Source organism: Lontra canadensis, unplaced genomic scaffold (genome assembly GCF_010015895.1).
Source record: "Lontra canadensis isolate GAN:19392208 unplaced genomic scaffold, GSC_riverotter_1.0 scaffold80, whole genome shotgun sequence".
In the NCBI taxonomy this organism is placed as follows: domain Eukaryota; kingdom Metazoa; phylum Chordata; class Mammalia; order Carnivora; family Mustelidae; genus Lontra; species Lontra canadensis.
The window spans coordinates 7,899,690-7,922,698 of NW_022631074.1; the positions used below are offsets into that span (position 1 = coordinate 7,899,690).

At 36.3% G+C, this 23,009-nt stretch overlaps 1 long non-coding RNA gene across 1 annotated transcript; it reads right to left on the reverse strand.

The window, feature by feature from the left end:
* Positions 1-199: 199 nt before the first annotated feature.
* LOC116882039 lies at positions 200-21,825 on the reverse strand. Its single transcript, XR_004385537.1, has 3 exons — positions 21,743-21,825; positions 14,033-14,037; positions 200-210 (listed from the first exon to the last, which is right to left on the reverse strand). It is a non-coding gene; the product is annotated as an uncharacterized LOC116882039 (long non-coding RNA).
* Between the last annotated feature and the right edge of the window lie 1,184 nt (positions 21,826-23,009).

The window sequence follows — 23,009 nt, forward strand, 5'->3', positions numbered from 1 at the left end:
AAAACAACAACAAAGAAAGAAGACAGTATACTCAGCTGTGTTTAAGCCACTGAAGAAATCCAAAAACAGCAGAGTCAAAGCATGAAAAACCCTAGAACTCTAAATTGCATCCTTTAATCACTGGTTCTTTTCATGGGACTTCCACTCCTGATACAAGCGTGGACTCCTGACATCCTGGACTGACCATCCTATATAAACAATAGCTATAAACTATGCTCAAAATATATACACATACACACAAAACCAACTTAAAGACCCAGGAAAGCATGGAAAAATCATATAGTTAATTGAGAGTTGTAAGCATTTAAAAGGAAATGGTCTTGGATTTGATTGAATTTTAATGCTTTAATCCTGAAGGAAGGCATTGACTATATAGAATAGCTAGAACTCTGGCACGAAGTCCATAGTTTTGTGTCTTGAAGAAAAAATGGACAGTTTGGGAAAATCACAGCCAATGGAAATAGACAAGCACACAGGAAAGAGCCCTGTGCTATCCATTTTTTTGTGCATAAACTCTACCCAAATAACTGGATGACTCCTTAAATATAGAAACATGGGACAGAATCCAAGCATTTCAGCTAAGTAAAATAACTGAGATTTGAGATGCTATTTAATAGAGAGTTTATATTTTGAGTTCAACAAAGGTAGGAGTTTTCTGAAATAACAGTAAAATAAAAAAAAAGATGTTCAGAATTTAAAATCTCTATAACATAACATCTACAATGTCTAGGATAAAATAAAAATTATTGTGTAGATGAAGAAATATGGAAATGCAGCCCAATGTCAGGAGGAAATTCAGTCAATAGAGACTGATTCCCAGGCAACACTGACAGGAATTTTAAAACACTTTTTATAGAGAAATAAAAAGGGTTAGGGTGGGGAGAAGCAAATAAAGATCCTGAAACTAAACAACATAATCTAAAAGAAAGTTTCTATATAACCAGTTATAATAGAAGTGGTCCCTACAGACTGTGTAGTAGCTTACTCATGGTAGAACTGAAGAAATGTTATATGTAGTCAATCCTCCAAGGTATTCAAATGTGTGCTGAACTGTGGAGCAGCACCTCAGTAATGACATTCACCATTAGCATTTAGTCAATAAGCTTTTTAAAAATGAAGGACTTTATTGTGAAAAATAGATAATAGGAAATTAATTTCTCTGGAAGTTTCCAAAGCTGTTTATATACACAGCTTTAGTACATCCTGCTTTATTAGGTATTCTCTATTGATTTTAAAGGAAATCTCTATTCAGAGCTACCTATTTGCCCCTAAAATTGTACTGCCTTGGTTAAGGGTTGCATGCTTTTAATAGTCAAACTCTGTGAAATTGATACGCATTTTCAAGAGGTAGAGCAAGGACCCTCAAATGTTCAGCACTTAACAGAAGCTCTTCTGTGAAAAAGCCTTGATGAAAGTCCTCATTTGAAAATGAGGACAAGATTGTATTTTCTAAAATGCTTTTGCAGAGCAAAACAAAACAAAACAAAAAGTCAAAAAATGAAAAAGTAAGCTGCACAATAGGAGAAAACATTTGCCAACCATATATTGGGTAACAGACAAATATCCAAAATATATAAAGAACTCAGACAGCTCAATAACAAAAACCCAAACAGATTTTTTAAATTGGCTGAGGAAGTAAATAGACCTTTTTTTTTTTTTTGAAGAAGACAACAAATGATCAACAGATGCATGAGAACATGCTCAACATCACTAATTTTCAGGAAAATCAAAACAAAATCACAATGAGATATCATCTCACACCTGTTAGAATGGTTATCACCAAGAAGATAAGAGATAAAGAGTGAAGATATAGAGGTAAAAAAAAAATCTCTTGTGCACTGTTGGTGGGAATGAAGATTGGTTCAGACACTATACAGAACATTTTTAAGTTTCCTCAAAGCATTAAAAACAGAATAACCATATAAGCCAGCAATTCTCATTGCTCTTGATCCTCAAAAGCTGTGTAGGAAAGCCTTAATTTGATGTCATCTTCTGTTATTCACATTGTTTTGTAACATCCTCCCCTTGAATCTGGATGGGAACTGTGGTTTGCTTCTAACCATGAGACTATGGCAAGAATGATGGAAAGGCATACCCATAATTATACTATATTATATAAAATCCTATAGTGGTAGCAGATTCACTGTATAGACTTTCTCCTTTATCAGCTCTGTAGAAGCAATCCACTTTGTTGTGAGTGTGCCTAAGGAGAATGCCCCATGGCAAAAAACCCCCACAATTTGTCTCTAATTGCAGAGAGTGGCTTCTAGTTGTAGAGGACAGTGCCCTCAGCCACAAAGATTAATTCTTACAACAATCCAGGTAAGCTTAGAAGTAGGTCCTTTCCTTGTCAAGTCCCCAAATAAAGGCTGACATGTGAGTTGCAGTCTTAGAAACCCTAAACAGAAGACTGAGCCAAATAATGTTCAGACTCTTCACCCACAGACTCTGTGAAAAAATAATGTGTTGTCTTTTTTTTTTTTTTTTTAATTATTTATTTGACAGACAGAGACCACAAGTAGGCAGGGAGGCAGGCAGAGAGAGAGGGGAAAGCAGGCTCCCTGTTGAGCAGAAAGCTCAATGCAGGGCTCGATCCCAGGACCCTGGGATCATGACCTGAGCTGAAGGCAGAGGCTTTAACCCACTGAGCCGCCCAGACGCCCCTAACTGTGTTGTCTTAAGGCACCATTTGTGATAATTTGTAAGACAACAATAGATATGAATGTAAATGCTGTTCCTCACACATTTGCGTTATTCATTATCTCCCCTAGTATATTTCAGTTTCTACATATTTCACTTTCTTACGTTTTCTACCTGCCTCTATAAGCAGAATTAATTTTTCCTGGAATGTTTCAGGTTATTTCAATGAAATATAATTTATTTCATGAAGATATTGTTGGATGATTTTTATGCTTTCACTTCTCAAACAATTTCACCAACATGGTGACACAGCATGACTTTCCATCTCAATGCCACCTCCACTCACCTGTAGATGTAGCTAACTTTCTGCTCTGTTGATCAGTCTTCTAGAATAATCTAATTTTCTGCTTTGGTGGATGAACAAACTAAACAAATTCTTACCTTCACAGACAAGCTTTAAAAAGCAGCATTCCTGATGAAACATAATCATAGGTTCAACTATTACCCAAGAAGGTAGGAAAGTAACTACTTTTTCAGATTTATTCATTCTATTCATGTCACCTTTGACAACAATTTATTATAAAAAGTGACAATGGAAGAAATTAGACTTAAATATATATCTTTTTAAATCTTGCATTAAAATTTACTGGAAATAATTGAGACCTCAAAAGTTTGCCATCCTTTTTTAAAAAATCGAACAATAATTATAGCTAGTTTTTTTCTTTAATTTTTAGAACTAGAAAACATAGCATATACACAGCAAGTACAAATTCATCAATTTGATAAATATATGTGGGTACATAAAATGAGCCAGGAAATATGAACATGACATAGTTATCACCCTAAGGAAGTATATAGACTATGAGGAAAATCATGACACAATGATGCCAAAGTATACACCAAGAGTAGATCTCTCAGAGCAACTACAAACAATAGTTTATAAAATTTCATAGACTAAAAATAAATTTAATTATATATAAAATTATATTTCAAAAAATAACAATAAAAATGTTGGAAAAACAAAAATACACTGTAATTGTGGAAAAAAATATTTTTAAAGATTTTATTTATTTATAAATAAATAGAGAGAGATCACTAGTAGGCAGAAGGAGAGAGGAGGAAGCAGACTCCCTGCCAAGCAGAGAGCCCGATGCGGGACTTGATCCTGAAATCATGACCTGAGCCGAAGGCAGAGATTTAACCCACTGAGCCACCCAGGCACCCAAGAAAATATATATTTTTTAAAGATTTTATTTATTTATTTGGCAGACAGAGATACAATTAGGCAGAGAGGCAGGCAGAGAGAAGGGGGAAGCAGGCTCTTTGCCAAGCAGAGAGCCTGATGTGGGGCTGGATCCCAAAATCCTGGGATCATGACCTGAGCCAAGGCTTTAACCCACTGAGGCTTTAACCCGCTGAACCACCCAGGTGCCCCCTGAAAAAATATTTTTAAGAGTTTAAGAACCATTTCACTTTTTCCATAAATCATGTATAAGATATATATGGTAATAGTACTATGTATATTATAAAATCTTATTGTGAGTGTGAGTGTATGTGTTTCAATTTTAAACAATAGATATATAATATACAACTGCTGATTTTATTTACAAATAACCAAAATATTTGAATGACTCCATAAACAATTTAAATTATTTTTGCTAAATTGTCGTAACATAATTTAAAAACCTGCCATAATAACATGGAGAGGAACACATAGTTGATAATTTCTCTATGTTGACAAAAAATCTGTATTATATGTTCATATCCAAGGTTCATTTTAACTGACAAGTCCCCATTGTAAATCCATAAGCATTAATACAACTTTATACAAGCTTATTGATTAAAATTAGTCGTTCGATTGATGATCTCTCTTTCTAAGATGGTTTACATATTCATGATTAATTGATTGATTTTAAAGTTTAAGTAGTTAACATACAGTGCAATATTGGTTTCTGGAGTAGAAACAGTGATTCATCATTTACATACAATACCTAGTGCTCATCATAACCTACCAAAGAACTCCGATCACACATGAAATCAGCCTGAGATCAGAATTATACATGTCTGGATCTCTACAGGGGCAGAAGACGCCAGTGGGCAGGTAAAGCGGAGTGGGAACGTTGGACTGATACCAGAAGACAAACAAAAGGGGGATGGAGCCACCAGAGGCCACCGATTGGAAAGTAATACCCCTAATACGACAGCGCCCTGCATCTGGGGACCAGCATTAACTTGGAGACTGGTTGAAAGCACTCAAAAAGAGCAAAGGATCACGGGGTGGAGGGGAATTGTGGGAATTGGGGCAGGTAGGGACAGGGGCTTAAGTCCCCGGACCCAGGACAGCCTCCCCTGGTGCTGAGCCAAAGAAAGTGGGGGGGGGGGGCGGAGGTTGGGGGAACCAGGTCTTGGTCCCCGAGCTGCCAGAGCACCAGAGATTGTGTGGGTTCCGGCTCCTGTGAGGTGCTGGGAGCCTCGCCAGATGGCAGAACACCCAGCCGTGCTACAGAGCCTGAGACACGCGCACCCCTCACCCTCCCCTGAGAGAGGTGCACAAAGGCCCAGCCTGGTGCTCTCGGACCCGCACACTGTGCTCAGAGCCTGAGACACGTGAGCAACCCACAGCCTCCCCTGAGAGAGGTGCGTGCAAGCTGGGCGTTCTTAGACCCAGAAAGACCAGGCACTCCCAGCCCGGGCCAGTGGGAAAATCTCAGTGTGCAATAGCTGCTTGGAACCTCTTTGGCAGTCTGGAGCTGCCCAGAGCGCCGCCGCTGCCGTGGTTTTGGGTACAAGCAGAAGATCCTGCGTCCCCAGGGACCGCAACTTGGAACCTGCTCTGCCAGTGGCCAAGGGGGAATTTATATGGGCTCTGCAGCCAGACTGAGGCTTCTTTCTGAGAGGGAGGTCAGGGTGCAGTTTGCTTTCCTCTCAACCTACAAATACCATCAAAAGCGGTCAAGGGGAGAGAAAAAAAAAGTGAACAAACATAAAAACCTCCAGAGAACAAAAGCCTGAAAAAACCGATTTCCTCAGAGCCCACCCCCTAGAGGGGAGCAGGAGGACTTAACTCAGGGAACATCATTGAATGAAAACCCACATGGCAGGCCCCTCCACCAGAAAACCAACCAGGAAAGAAAAAAAAAAAAAAACTACAAGAGAACAACCACCACTACTTCATAGGACAACTTTTATTTTTATTTTGTTCCCACTATTCTGGCTCATAGATAATTTTTTAACCTATTTACCATCACAGTGAGATGTCCAGTACATCAAATTCCATAATAACTGTCTAACCTGAACTTTTTGATACATACACCTGTGTTTTTTTTTGCATTTCTATTTTTTAAATTTTTTTTTAATTTTAGTTTAGTCTAGTTTATTCCTTTTTTATTTTTATTTTCTAATATTCATATAGAGTTAAACTTCAAAGTAATCCCCTTTCCCCAATCAATGCTACCCCTATAGGTAAACCAATTTTTAATCTCCCTTTATCTTAGGAAAGTTGAGTCCTTTAACAAAGATATCAAGATACATCCAGGAAGAATCAAAACAACCTTCCTCACCCACATTGAGAATTTATAACCACTCTCCCATCTTTTTCTTCCACCAGTGTTTCTGTGTTTTTGTGTTTGTCCTGATAGTATATAAATCTTACACTTGGGGTTCTTTTTGACGAGGTTCTTCCTTTATTTCCATATATATATATTTCTCTTGTCATATACTTTTATCAGTCTTTTTGTTTGTCTGTTTTTGTTTGTATACTTCATAAATCTTACCTTGGGGCCCATTTGGGCTGAACCTTCTATTTTATCTTCCTTTCTTTCCCGTCTCTCTCTCTCTCTTTTTTTCTTTTTCTTTTCTTTTTCCTCTCATTTGGGTGAGGAATCCTGATTGTTCAGAAGTGTTCCAGGGTGCAACTTGACTGCACCACGGTTGATACATCCAGCTACATCCATTCAGTCATCTCTCACCAAAATGACTAGGAGGAGGAATGCCTAACAGAAGAAAAATACAGAGGATGGGCCTTCTGCAACAGAGCTAATGGCTATCAACATAGACAATATGTTGGAAAGAGAATTCAGGCTAACAATTATCCAGGCAATAGCTAGGTTGGAGAAAGCCAGGGATGACCAAATGGAATTGATTAGGGCTGAACTGAAAGCGACCAGAGATGATGTTCACAATGTCAGGGCAGAGCTGAAAGCTACCAGGGATGGGGTGCACTATGCTCTCAATGAGTTCCAATCTAATCTAAATTCTCTCAAAGCTAGGGTAACTGAGACAGAAGATAGAATTAGTGATCTGGTGGACAAACAGATAGAGAGAAAGGATCACGAGGAACCCTGGAACAAACAGCTTAGAAGCCACAAAAACAGAATCGGGGAAATAAATGATGCCATGAAACATTCCAGTGTCAGAATTATTGGAATCCCTGAAGGGGAGGAGAAAGAAAGAAGTCTAGAAGATATAGTGGAACAAGTTCTCCATGAAAATTTTCCCAATCTCATGAATGGAACCAGCATTCATGTACTAGAGGCCGAACGGTCTCCACCCAAGATTATAGATTCCAAAAAAACATCAAGGCACCTGATAGTCAAATTGAGGAATCATAATTGTAGATATAATCTCTTGAAAGCTCCTAGGACAAAGAGGCTCCTTACTTACAGAGGAAAGCCCATCAGAATAACATCAGACCTGCCCACAGAGACCTGGCAAGATATATTTAGGGCACTAAATGAGAAGAACATACAGCCAAGAATACTTTATCCAGCAAGACTGACATTCAAAATGGATGGAGAGATAAAGAGTTTTCAAGACTGGCAAGGCTTAAAAGACTATGCAACCACCAAGCCAATATTGCATGAAATATTAAAGGGGGGTTCTATAAAAGAGGAAAAATCCTAAGAATAGCATTGAACAGAAATATAGAGACGATCTACATAAAGAAAGACTTCAAAGGTAACACGATGTCAATAAAAACATATCTATCAATAATCCCTCTCAATGTGAATGGCCTAAATGCGCCCATAAAAGGGCACAGGGTTGCAGATTGGATAAAACGATAGGACCCATCCATATGTTGTCTACAAGAGACTCATTTTGAACCTAAAGATACACCCAGACTGAAAGTGAAGGGATGGAGAAGCATTTTTCATGCCAATGGGCCTCAAAAGAAGGCCGGAGTAGCGATTCTCATATCAGACAAATTAGATTTTAAACTAAAGACTGCAGTGAGAGATACAGAAGGACACTACATCATTCTTAAAGGGACTATCCACCAAGATTATCTAACAATTGTAAATATCTATGCCCCCAATATGGGAGCAGCTAATTACATAAGAAAACTGTTAATCAAGATAAAGAGTCATAATGATATGAACACATTAATAATAGGAGATCTTAACACACCTCTCTCAGAAATAGACAGATCATCCAAGCAGAAAATCAATAAAGAAACAAAAGCATTGAATGACACATTGGACCAGATGGACCTCATAGATATATACAGGACATTCAACCCTAAAACAACAGAATACTCATTCTTCTCAAGTGCACATGGAACCTTTCAAGAATAGATCACATACTGGGTCACAATTCAGGACTCAACCTAATACCAAAAGACTGGGATTATTCCCTGCATATTCTTAGATCACAATGCTTTGAAACTGGAGCTCAATCGCAAGGAAAAGTTCAGAAGGAACTCAAACACCTGGAAGCTAAAGACCACCTTGCTTAAGAATGCTTGATCAATGAGGAGATGAAAGAAGAACTTAAACAATTCATGGAAACCAATGAGAATGAAGACACTTTGGTCCAAAGCCTATGGGATACAGCAAAGGAGGTCCTAAGGGGGAAATACATAGCCATCCAAGCCTCCCTCAAAAAAAATTGAAAAATCCAGAACACACCAGCTGTCTCTACACCTTAAAGAACTGGAGAATCAACAACAAATCAAACCAGCTCCACACATAAGAAAGGAAATAATCAAGATTAGAGCTGAGATCAATGAGGTAGAAACCAGAGATACAGTAGAACGTATCAATGAAACTAGAAGCTGTTTTTTTGAAAGAATCAATAATATCAATAAACCATTGGCCACACTAATCCAAAAGAAAAGAGAGAAAGCCCAAATTAATAAAATTATGAATGAAAAGGGAGAGATCACAACTAACACCAAGGAAGTAGAAACAATCATCAGAAGTTATTATCAACAGTTATATGCCAATAAGCTAAGCAACCTAGATGAAATGGATGCATTCCTGGAAAACTATAAACTCCCAAAATTGAACCAAGAAGAAATTGACAACCTGAATAGACCATTATCTAGTAATGAGATTGAAGCAGTGATCAAAAACCTCCCAAGAAACACGAGCCCAGGACCTGATGGATTCCCTGGGGAATTCTACTAAACTTTCAAAGATGAAATAACACCTATTTTCCTGAAGCTGTTTCAAAAAATTGAAGCAGAAGGAAAATGTTCAGACTCTTTCTATGAAGCCAGCATTACCCTGATCCCCAAACCAGGCAAAGACCCTACCAAAAAGGTAATTTCAGACCAATATCACTGATGAATATGGATGCTAAGATTCTCAACAAGATCCTAGGAAACAGGATCCAACACTACATTAAAAAGATTATCCACCATGACCAGGTGGGATTCATTTCTGGGCTACAAGGATGGTTCAACATTCGCAAATCAATCAATGTGATAGAACAAATTAATAAGAAAAGAGAGAAGAACCACATGGTCCTCTCAATTGATGCAGAAAAAGCATTTGACAAAATCCAGCATCCATTCCTGATTAAAATGCTTCAAAGTATAGGGATAGAGGGAACATTCCTGAACTTCATAAAATCTATCTATGAAAGACCCACAGCAAATATCATCCTCAATGGGAAAAAGCTTGCAGCCTTCCTATTGAGATCAGGAACACGACAAGGATGCCCACTCTCACCACTCTTGTTCAACATAGTATTAGAAGTCCTAGCAACAGCAATCAGACAACAAAGAGAAATAACAGGTATCCAAATTGGCAATGAAGAAGTCAAACTCTCTCTCTTCGCAGATGACATGATTCTTTATATGGAAAACCCAAAAGACTCCACCCCCAAATTACTAGAACTCATACAGCAATTCAGTAATGTGGCAGGATACAAAGTCAATGTACAGAAATCAGTGACTTTCTTATACACTAACAATGAAAATACAGAAAGGGAAATTAGAGAATCGATTCCATTTACTATAGCACCAAGAACCATAAGATACCTGGGAATAAACCTAACCAAAGAGGTAAAAGGATCTGTACTCAAGGAACTACAGAACACTCATGAAAGAAATTGAAGAAGACACAAAAAGATGGAAGACTATCCCATGCTCTTGGATCAGAAGAATAAACATTGTTAAAATGTCTATACTGCCTAGAGCAATCTATACTTTTAATGCCATTCTGATCAAAATTCCACCAGTATGTTTCAAAGAGCTGGAGCAAATAATCCAAAAATTTGTATGGAATCAGAAGAGACCCCGAATCACTAAGGAAATGTTGAAAAACAAAAATAAAACGGGGCATCACGTTACCTGATTTCAAGCTTTACTACAAAGCTGTGATCACCAAGACAGCATGGTACTGGCATAAAAACAGACACATAGACCAGTGGAACAGAGTAGAGAGCCCAGATATGAACCCTCAGCTCTATGGTCAAATAATCTTTGACAAAACAGGAAAAAATATACAGTGGAAAAAAGACAGTCTCTTCAATAAATGGTGCTGGGAAAACTGGACAGCTATATGTAGAAGAATGAAACTAGACCATTCTCTTACACCGTACACAAAGATAAACTAAAAATGGATAAAAGACCTCAACATGAGACAGGAATCCATCAGAATCCTAGAGGAGAACATAGGTAGTAACCTCTTGGATATCAGCCACAGCAACTTCTTTCAAGATATGTCTCCAAAGGCAAAGGAAACAAAAGCGAAAATGAACTTTTGGGACTTCATCAAAATCAAAAGCTTCTGCACAGCAAAGGAAACAGTCAAGAAAACAAAGAGGCAACCCACAGAATGGGAGAAGATATTTGCAAATGACAGTACAGACAAAAGGTTGATATCCAGGATCTATAAAACAGACAATCATATAAAAAAAATGGGCAGAAGAAATGAACAGACACTTCTCCAATGAAGACATACAAATGGCTATCAGACACATGAAAAAATGTTCATCATCACTAGCCATCAGGGAGATTCAAATTAAAACCACATTGAGATACCACCTTACACCAGTTAGAATGGCCAAAATTAGCAAGACAGGAAACAACATGAGTTGGAGGGGATGTGGAGAAAGGGGAACCCTCTTACACTGTTGGTGGGAATGCAAGTTGCTGCAGCCACTTTGGAGAACAGTGTGGAGATTCCTCAAGAAATTAAAAATAGAGCTTCCCTATGACCCTGCAATTGCAGTACTGGGTATTTAGCCCAAAGATACAGATGTAGTGAAAAGAAGGGCCATCTGTACCCCGATGTTTATAGCAGCAATGTCCACGGTCGCCAAACTGTGGAAAGAACCAAGACGCCCTTCAATGGACAAATGTATAAGGAAGATGTGGTCCATATACACTATGGAGTATTATGCCTCCATCAGAAAGGATGAATACCCAACTTTTGTAGCAACATGGACGGGACTGGAAGAGATTATGCTGAGTGAAATAAGTCAAGCAGAGAGAGTCAATTATCATGTGGTTTCACTTATTTGTGGAGCATAACAAATAGCATGGAGGACAAGGGAAGTTAGAGAGGAGAAGGGAGTTGAGGGAATTGGAAGGGGAGGTGAACCCTGAGAGACTATGGACTCTGAAACAACAATCTGAGGGGTTTGAAGGGGCGGGGGATGGGAGGTTGGGGGAACCAGGTGGTGGGTATTAGAGAGGGCACAGATTGCATGGAGCACTGGGTGTGGTGCAAAAACAATGAATACTGTTACGCTGAAAATATATTTAAAAAATTAAAAGAAAAAAGAAAGATAAACTCATAGCCAGACTTATCAACAAGAAAAGAGAAAAGACCCAAATAGTTAAAATCACAAATGAAAGAGGAGGGGTCACAGCTAACACCACAGAAATACAAATAACTGTAAGAAAATGCTATGAAAAATTATATGCCAACAAATTGGGCAACCTGGAAGAAATGGACAGATTCTTAGAAATTTAGAAACTACCAAAGCAAACAGGAAGAAAGAGAAAATTTGAACAGATCCATAATCAGGAAAGAAATTGAATCAGTAACCGAAAATCTCACAGCAAACAAAAATCCAGGGCCAGATCACTTCCAAGGGGAATTCTACCAGACACTTAAAGGGAAGTTAATATCTATACTTCTCAAACTATTCCAAAAACATAGAAATGGAAGGAAAACTTCCAAATTCATTCTGTGAAGAAGCCAGCATTACCTCGATTCTAAAACTAGACAAAGACCCCACTAAAAAGGAGAATTAGAGGCCAATATCCCTGATGAACATGGATGAAAAAATTCTCAATAAAATACTAGCAAATCAAATTCAACAATAAGTTAAAAGAACTTTTCACCACCATCAAGTGGAATTTATTCTGGGGCTGTAGGGGTGATTCAATATTTGCAAATCAATCAACATGATACACCATATCAATAAAAGAAAGGATAAGAGCTACATGATCCTGTCAATAGATGCAGAAAAACATTGACAAAATACAGCATCCTTTCCTGATAAAAACCCTCAACAAAATAAGTATAAAGATTTATTTTTATTTTAACTGACATTTGGCAGATTATTATTTTTTTGTTACAATAATTATCTTTATGTGAGCAAGAATTTCCATCCCTTTAAGCTATCTAGTATTAAAGACTATGATTTGGTTCTATCAGATTAAGAGAGTTTCCTTTATTATGAACTGTTTTATTACATAATATTTATTTTCTGAGGAAGAATTGTCTCCTACCTCTCTGCAACACAAACACATATACTGCACACATATCTTTTAATATTTGATGAGTATTCACTATATTTCTTAAGCAACTGAGTATTTGTGTGTATAGAGAAAACAATGAAAATTGGACCTTGAAAAATTAAAACATTTAAATCAAAAACTAAAAATTTTGACTTTTATTACTTTTAATACTGTTGATATTCAGTTTTTGCAAAGAAAGAATTGAGGTCATAAAAAAAACCAAAGGTTTATCTTGAGTCTTTATGAATCTGAAACCAGGAGACAGATTCCAGAGGAATGGGAAATGTGCTTTGAGTGGGAAGAAGAAAGCCAGAGTTGATAAAGGCAAAAACCATAGACTTATATAAGTTGGTTTTAAAGAATTAAGATTTTAGAAGTGGGCTTGTAGGCTCCATTTTAGGGTCCCCTAAGTACTGACTTCATTTCAGATGTTTCTTTCTGTTCACAATTCCAATGAGAAGAACTATTTTTCTGTTGTCTTTGCTCCATATTTCCCAACATATAGAAATTCAATTTAACATGTCTTAATTTTAGCTATTTTCAAAATAACCACATGAATTTTCCCAATTATTCTTATGGCCCCCCACTTCCTTATTTCCACTCACCCCATAAATGACTGAGGAAGTAGATCAATTAGTTTGCCACTTCAGCAACTATCCCTAGTAGGAACCACTCTAGGAAGACATCTGCTCTCCCTTGTATCTGAAGAGGGCCCAGCATTCATCTGACTTCCCAGAAGTTTGCCAGGCTGCCTGGGAATAGCCCCTCTCCTGATGATGTGATTCCTGGGGTCTGGAGAGAAATATGGGGAAAGAAGCTGATCCCAGCTTGAAGTAGAAATAGAAAACTGAATTTGATTTTTTGGCAAAGATGTGCAATTCCAGGCAGGCATGCAGTGAAAAGTGATTGGAAGAAAGAAAAATAATTACCAGCATTATTAGTTATGCAGTATGTGCTCTATGCCAGGCTGGTGTAATCAAATGTCTTAAGTTCTATTCCTTAAAATCCGAGTAAGGGCCTTGTGCATGTAAGGTATTTCTGGGGACTCTCAGACATGCATGGTCTCCAGGTAGTTGAAAATAATCTCCTTCCCTCACCTCCAGTTGTCTCCATCTCTTCAGTACTTCCTAATGCATCTTTCATCCTCCTACCTTCTTCTTTAAAGGCAGCATAGCACAGTGGTAGTGATTGGAGACTTCAGAGCCATACTGCCTAGGCCAGAATCCCAGCATTATTGCTAGAAGCTTGGACAAGTTATTTAACTTCCATGTGAATCTATTTTTTTCATTTGAATATAGTAGTGCCTGCCGCATTTGGTCAATGCTTGGAAAGTGCAATGTTTGGAAAGTGATAATAGTGAATGGTATCCAATAAACACTGAATATGGTTGCACATCCCCTTAAGAAAACAAACAAAATCTCATTGAGGAAAAAATATTAAACACTTGTCCATGTGAGTAAAGGGAGGAACCAAGTTACTAAATGCTTTTTCTAAGTTCATGATCTTTCAAATTCAGGTTTCCTGACTACAAATCTTGGGATCTTAGTAAATCACCATATCCTTAATCTAAAGGCAATCCTCCTAAGCACTCCACAGGCAAAATAGAAGACATACATGTCTTAAAATAGATAAGTCTTGTTAAAAAATGTAATTTAAAACAAGATTGTGTGTTAGAATTAGAGACTTGGTAATATGGGACAAACTGGTAGAGTTTCAACATCAGATGTTTCTTAGTTGCAGCAGATTGTATTTTCCAAATATGTAGTTGTCAAATAAACTTATTTTCAAATGTGCATCCTGTATCTTCTTAAAAAGAAATGCTGGTTCTCCTCTTTAATTCGGTCAGGGTTTCAAGACATCCCCAATGAAGAGAGCATGGTGGAAGTGATAGCATGTGACTTCCCAGGTTAGTTTATTAAAAGATTAGTGCTATTTGTTGGGTCACTCCTTCTCTTGAAGATGGAACTTGGCAGCTTTATGCTGATAAATAAAAAGCTTGCCTACATAAAAATGTCATATTGAAAATATCATGTATTCAAAATATATAGGAATGGACAGAGAGCCCAAGGAGTCTTAGGTGCTCAGTGTATGACATTCTCAGCCTTGAGATAAATCTATCCCTTAGCCTTTGAACTGTCCCAGATGATGATGCCACATGAAGTTAAGACAAATTGCACATATGTGAACAACATAACTGCTTTAAAAAACATCCTTATTGAAATATATATAACATGCAATATAATTTATTTATAAACTGAACATTTCTAGGGTATTTGCTGTTTTCACAGAGTTGTGCAACCACCTCACAATGAGTTTTAGAATATTTAGAAACTCTGGACCATTAGCAGTTGCTCCTTATTGCCACAACCTCCTCTCACCCCCTAGTCTTAGAGAACTAGTTATTTTCTTACCATTGCTATAGATTTGCCTATTCTAGATATTTCTTATAAATGGAATCATACAATAGTCTTTTGTGACTGCCTTTTTAAATTTAGCTTAATGTTTCTAAGATTCATGAATGTTGTAGTGCCTATCACTACCTCATTTCTTTTCATTACTAAATAGTAATCAGTTGTATGGATACGCTACATTTTACTTATTCACTAATTAGTTGATGGACATTTGGGTTGTTTCCCATTTGGGGCTATTATAAATAATGATACTATAGATATTCATGTGCAAGTTTTGTGTGGTCATAAAATTTCATTTCTTTTAACTATACACCTAGGGATAGAATTGCTGTGTCATAGAGTAACTCTATGTTTAACTTTTTAAGAACGGCAGAACTGTTTTCCACAGTAGCTGCACCATTTTACATTCCCACCAGCAGTTTATGAGGGTTCTGTTTTTTTCACAACCTCACCAATGCTTGCTTTCTCTCTCTCTCATCCTAGTGGGTATGAAATGGTGTCTCACTGTGATTATGTTTACATTTGTCTGATGGCTAATGTTGAGCATACTTTCATGTGCTTATTGGCTATTTGAATCTCTTCTTCAGAAAAATGTCTATTCAGATATTTTGTCTTTTTGTTAATGGCATAATTTGTCATCTAATTAATAAGTTGTAAATGACTTTTATAATAGATTTCCTGAAATATCATTCACATACCATGAAATTAATCCCTTTGAAGGGGTTTTAAGTATATTCGCAGAGTTGTGCAACTATTACTATTATTTAACTTCAAAACACATTCATCATTCCTAAAAGAAACATTGTACTCATTAGCAGTCACTCCCCATTGCATCCCTCACCCAAATATGTGTTTAATTTCCACATGATTGTATTCTATAACTGTCTATAAGGTCTAGTTGCTTTATGGTGTTGTTCAAGCCTTCTAATTATTGTTCATCTACAAAGTATTGGAAGTAGAGTATTGAATTTCCAACTATTGCAGACCATTTAGTTGGATTGTGTTTTTCTCATCTTCTTCCTCCTTCCAATCCTTCTCCCCCTTCCTCCTCTACTTCCTATTCCTCTTCTTCTTTTTATTCTACCAATCTCTGTCCTTTGATCTGACTGTTTAATCCATTTACATTTCTGGCATTTACTTACAAGTAAGGATTTAGACTTACTATTTTTCTATTTGTTTTCTATCCAATCTGTCTTAGCTCAGGTTGCTATAACAAAAATTCCAGGGTGACTTACAAACAACAGAAATTTATTTCTCAAAGTTTGAGAGACTAGAAGTCCAAGATCAGGGTACCAGCATAATCAAGTTCTTGTGAAGGCCCTCTTCTGTACTGCTGATTTGTCACTTTATCTTCACATGGTAGAGAGCAGAGAAAGGAAGCAAGCCCTCTCATGACCCTATAAGGAATTACAAGGATTCTCATGATCTCAACTAATTTGAATTACCTCCCAAAGGACCACCTCCTGATACAATCACATGGGGGGAGGTCAACATACGAGGGTTTTAATACATGATTTTTGGTAGGACATGAATATTAACTCCATAACAAGGTTTTATGTCTGTCTTGCTCCTTTCTTGCACTATTACTGTGTATTACTTATTTACATAACTTAGCAGAGCCAAGACACACACAGATCTTACCAAACAGTAAGACCAAACCCTACTCAAAGATTTGGGAGAATGTTCCAGGCTGGACCCATGGCTCTTAAGCGCCTTCAGTTTCTCAGTTTTTGAACTGGTGGATCTATGGTAGCTCTCCTTTATTCATCCTATCATTGATGTAGGATGTGTGGGGACAGATAACTTTCAAAAGGACTGTATTTAAGGAGCTATAGTTGTGGATGCTCTGGACATCCTAGATAATGCCATAACAAGGTGAGATTTGGAAGTTTTGGTGAAGGGGATGACTGTATTTTTGATGTGAGATGGTTTTGAGTTATTATGACCAGAGGACCATTTCAGACTGTATTTTTCAAAAACAGATATACTAATAACTATTTCATCACACATCATCTCCCTATGATATGAAGTTGAAACTCTGCCATCAAGAGAGAAGATTCAGGTGCCCTCCTCTTGAACTTTGACAGATTTATGTAATGACCTTGACAAATAAAATGTGCCAGACATCTCACTGAGTGATTTACAAGTCAGATACCTCACTGAGTGATAAAATGTGATGTGGCTTCACCTGACTATCCCTCTTGAGACACATGTCTTAGGTGCCCTGAGATAACATGTAAGAAATATGAGTACATGGAAGACACCATACTGGAGGTAACATTTTGAGAGATCACATAGAGATAGAATGAGTTGCTTGGGAAGCTGTGCCAGGCCTCAGCTCTTTTAATCTTCCTAGAATCAACTCCCAGACAGCTGAGTGAAATAGTCTTAAAATATTCCATTCTCACCCTTTGAGACCTCCAACTCTTATACTAGACATTGTTAAGTAGGATAAGCCCTCGTTACTGTATTAGGTCAAAATTTTGTCACACTCATGACATAACAGATTGTATTATACAACTATATTTTGGGGTAAGATGTTAAACAAAATACCAATTATTTTAACCATAAATTTAGTATAAAATATAAAACTTTTGTTAAACTTGAACTAAATATCAGGGAAGTAACTGGGTGGCATTGAGGGCACTTGATGGAATGAACATTGGGTGTTATATGCAACTGATGAATCACTAAACTCTACCTCTGAAACAAATATTCCCCTGATTTTTTTTAATTGATTTTAAATTTTAAAAAATCTGGGGGATATTTGGTATTGAATTAGCAGTCAGAAAATAGTTATAGTCTGGGCCCTACCACTAAGTAACTTGTGACTTTGGACAAGTCATTTAATTTGGAGGCTTTTGCTATCTTTTCTATAAAAGTAAGAAAATGGACTAAATTACTGCTAATTCCTAGAAGCCTTTTTGTAATGGATATTTATATGAAACTTTCCAAATTTGTTTTATGTTTAACATTATATGCAACCTATTATAGAACAGGACACTGCAAAAACATGGATATTATTTGGTAAGAATGTGTGATTGACAAAGGAAGTCATTAATTTATAATTATGGTAAGTGCCAATAAAACCACTTAAGTAAATTTATTGTAATATAAGTAATGGTTATGTAACTAAAGATATGTTCAGTTATACAGAACTTAATGTCCATGCCTATATCCATGTCACTAGTGAGAAAGGACATTTTATAACTGTACTTCACGATTCTTCAGAAGATCCAGAATAATACTAGGTTATATTCACCTTATGATTTAGGCAAGGAAAAGAGACAGATTGGCTACAACAGAGGTCCTTTTGCCAAAGGGATAGAAAAATACTCTGGTAAATAAATCATTCTATGGGATGAGTCTGCATGATTCAATCTGAGTGTCCCGCTGTTAAGAGAGAAAGGGATTTTCAATACAATATAAGGTGTTTTACTTAAACATCTACAAATTTAGTGACCATATGACAGTAGCAGCTCTCATTCATGAGAGACCAAATATTGCCTAGTAATAGTGGAAGGGATGCAAATGAATGGCAAATTATTGGCAGGGATTCCTTTGTAGAATCTTTTGGGGAAAACACACCAGATATCAACACAGAGATAAATACAAGAAGTTGGAGGAGATAGAGCTAAGAGGAATACTTCCTTTTTCAACATAATATTTTGTTCTTAATCCAATGTTGTCCTGGGAAATTTTTTATCTAGATAAATTTGATTAAACAGTTATTAGAAACTTTTCAACAGATGCCAAAAAATTTGGCATGTTTCAGTTGATGGTTGTTAATTTCACATACCTAACATTCCCTACTCTTCAACACAAAGCTTATGTTTAAAAAAAATATATATATGCATATATATGCATATGAATATATATGTAATTAGTACTTTACTGTTGGTATGACAGCATTTTTTTTATTGTCCACAAGATGCCATGTATTTCTATTTTAGAGATATCTATAATTACTATACCTTTTATAAAATATTAAAAGTACTTGACATGATATTTTGTTTAAAATATTTCTGTTATTCTGAAGCTGGTGCATGGCTGTTCACATTGTATGCTTAGAGCTCTGGAGAGTAGAATGATTGAACTACCTATTTCAGATGTCTATAATAGTTTTGTTTATCTGAAATATACTAATCAATCATGGCAATCTTTTCCACTGAGCCTTGAAGAGCCTTCAAAATACTTCTCAAAACACCACCCTGGGCAATTGCTATCAATCTGTTTAAGCTAGCACTGGAAATGAAATATATTTTTCCATCTTTAGGTTAGAGCTACTCTACAGCAATAGCTACTCTCCTGATTTAGCAGTGTAGATACAAGACTTACTCAGAAAAGGCATAAGAATGTAAATCTTCTAGCCTGTTTACTTCCTAATATGAATGATAAATAACTCAATTGCTAGAGTTCTGGGAGTATATTTCAACTGTTCTTGCTATAAGTTCTCCTTTTCTCAAGGGTACACAGTTGGATTGCAATTTTTTCTCCTCTTTTAAAGTTGCTTATGCACATGTGACTTGTTCTTGCCAACACAATGTAAGCAAAAGTGATGTATATCTCTGGGCAAGTAAGTCCCCATGCCCTTGTCAATTTTGAATTATTTGTTGCAATGGAACCTCCATTAGCTTGAATCTGGAACGGCTACCATGAGAAGAACTCCTGCCAACATACCTTGGTGAGGTAGAAGAGAAACAAAAACTGTTTCATGCCATTGAGATTGAGGATCATTTGTCAAGGAAAATAACTAATACCATGTCTATCATAACTAATTCCGGAAACTGGTACCTAGAAGTGAGTGGCTGGCATTAAAAAAAACAACAATGATTATAACTAAAAGGTATACCTTTGACTTAAGAGCTGAGCAGTTGATGGCTTATGAGTCACTATCAGAGCCTGGAAAGATGGCAACCTATAATACCCACCAGAAAAATGCTTAAAGTGTCATTCATAGTAACTTTGGAGGTAGAATGTATGATTGATGAAATTATGTCTAGAGATTAGGAAACAGATTTTTTGTTTTTTTTTAGCATATTTCTGGTTTATGTCTGCTATGGTTGGCAAAGTATTAGAGAAGAGATTACCAAAGTAGTGTGGGACTTTCAGAAGTTGGACTAATGACCTCTGTGAGTTTACTCTTTCATGCAAGAAATAAAAATACTGCCAAACTATGATAATCAAACATTTTAGAACTTTTACAAATAACCAAAGGCACAGAAGAAAAACTGAAAAGCATTTATTGAGAAAAACTAATGAAACTTGGTAAGAACAGTGAGATCTTTGGCATTTTGCTTGGAGTTATCCACATCTCCTTTCCCCAACTCCATGGTGTGTAGTCAGGAGGGCTGGCAGACTCATAGCCAACAGAAGGATTTACCTCTTTGAGAGCTTGTGAAAAGCCCCATCTTTAGAAAACAGTATTTTTGATCTCTTTTGAAAAGCCCCATTCATAACCCTGTTGCTATTTGATCTTATTCCAAGCTCTAGTCTCTGGATAAAGTCCTATCCTCTGGGGCTTATTGAACACAATAATAATCACCTGGAATAGCTAACATCTCAGCTGAAAACTTATGTTCACACAAAAATCTGCATGCAAATGTTTATCCATAATTGGCAAAAATTTCAAGCAACCAAGCTTTCTTTCAATGGGCGGATGAATAAGTAAACAATGGTATGTTTATACAGTGTGTGTTATTTAGTGAATAAAGGAAATGCCCTTTCAAACTGCAAAAAGACAGTTTAATCTGTAATGCATATTACTAAATCAAAGAAGTTGGTATATAAAAGCTACATTTTATATGATTATATTATGTCAATCTAGAAAAGGCAAAATTATACATGCATTTAAAAGACTGGTGGTTTGCCACAGGTTCAAGTTTAAGAAGGGGAGTAGAATAAGTGAAGTACATGGGATATTTTTAGGATAATAAAGCTGCTATATGATAGTGTCATGGTGAGTATATGACAGCATGCATTTGTCAAAACCAATAGAACTTTACAGTCGATAGAATAAAACTTAATATATGCAATTAAAAAATCATTTAACAGGTCAGCAGATCTCAGTATGGAATGCAGAATGTGACAAAAGATTCTAAATGCATTACAAATATAGGAAACTACTGAAGGAAGTGGGGGAAGCAATAGTGAGCTAAATAATTTCAGAACATTTAGATCCTTGAAAGCCAAAGGTAAAGAAACTACAGATTTATATTCTAAATAATAAAGTTTCCCATTGCGTAAAGGTTAAGAATTCTGAAATCACTATATATTTATACTGGAATTAAACAATTAAGTAAATAAATGGCACATGGTGAGAGTCCAGTTTTTCACTATTGGAGTGAGAAGTTATAGATAAATAAGGGGAGGAGGCTAGAAAGATCCATGTTGAAACAGATTAAAGTTAGATGCAGCAATATGAACTTATGTTTAGCTTAAATACATGCAGATGATTACATATACAAGTGTTTGTGGATATATATGTACACACAAGCTAGTATAAACACACAGACACATATTTCTTGCACTGTCAGTTGAGTGGCCTAGAAATAATGGTACTTCACTAATTTCGCAAATGTTTATCCTATTGTATAGGGTTTTCCCTCCCACTTTTTTGTTAGTGTTCTTTGACACATAAAATTTTTAATTTGATGAAGTCTTATCTATCTATTTTATCTTTGATTACTGTGTGTTTGGTGTCATGATATACCTTTCTTAATCTAAGTTCATGACGTTTTTCACATTTCCTTCTAAGAACTTAATAGTTTTAGGTTTTAAATTCAGGTCTTTGACCCATCTCTGTTATATTTATATATAGTGTACAGTAGGGGCTCCAAATTCATTCTTGTGCTTATGGATATCCAGTAATACCAACAATATTCATTAAAAATACTTTTCCCTGCCTTGCCAAAAATCAATGAACCACACTGTACTGGCTTGCAATTTTTTTGCTAAATACAAAACTGTTCTAAAAGAAATAAAAATTTGTCTTAAAAAAGCCCCCTGGCAGGGGTGCCTGGGTGGCTCGGTGGGTTAAAGCCTCTGCCTTTGGCTCAGTTCATGGTCTCAGGGTCCTGGGATCGAGCCCTGCATCAGGCACTCTGCTCAGCGGGGAGCCTGCTTCCTCCTCTCTCTCTGCCTGCCTCTCTGACTACTTGTAATCTCTGTCTATCAAATAAATAAATAAAATCTTAAAAAAAAAAAAAGCCCCCTGGGATTTCTATTGGAATTTTACCTACAAGTCAATTAGGAAAGAACTGACATATAAATGTTAAGCTTTTCAGTTCATGAACATGGAATAACTTTCTATTTACATAGGTTTTTAATTTCTCCCAGAAATGCCATTTTTAGTTCTGTATGTAGATAGAGTTCTAACATTTTCTTTTCTGTTTAGTTTATTTGAAGAAATTTAAGTTTGTTGGCATCATTGAATTGTTTTTAGCGTGCCATTTGAATTAATCGATGCTACTAAAATTATATGTGGTAACTACTAAATTTACTCAGTTTTAGTAATTGTTTTGAGGGTACCTTAATATTTTCTATGTAAACAATCAAATATTCTGCAAATAGAGAAAGTTTTATTTCCTTTTTTCAAGGGATCATGTTTTTTCAAAAGTTTCTCACTTTATTGCAATATCTAAATACACTAAGACAGTGTAGAACAGATTTAGTGACAAGTACCATTGACACATTCTTGGTCTGAGAAGGAAAGTATTCAAATATTCAAAATATAAATGGTTAACATAATTTAATTGCAATTATTCAGTGTGAAATTCTGATTTAAGATCATTAAAGAAAAATTAAAAATTCACACTTAGAGATTATCAGATAAAACTTCCAATTAAATATTGTAGAAATTATCACTTCAGTTTGGTTAGAGAAGTTAATGAAGACCTGAGAATTTTTTTTTAATTTTATTTATTTATTTGACACAGAGGTCACAAGTAGGCAGAGAAGCAGGCAGAGAGAGAGAGAGA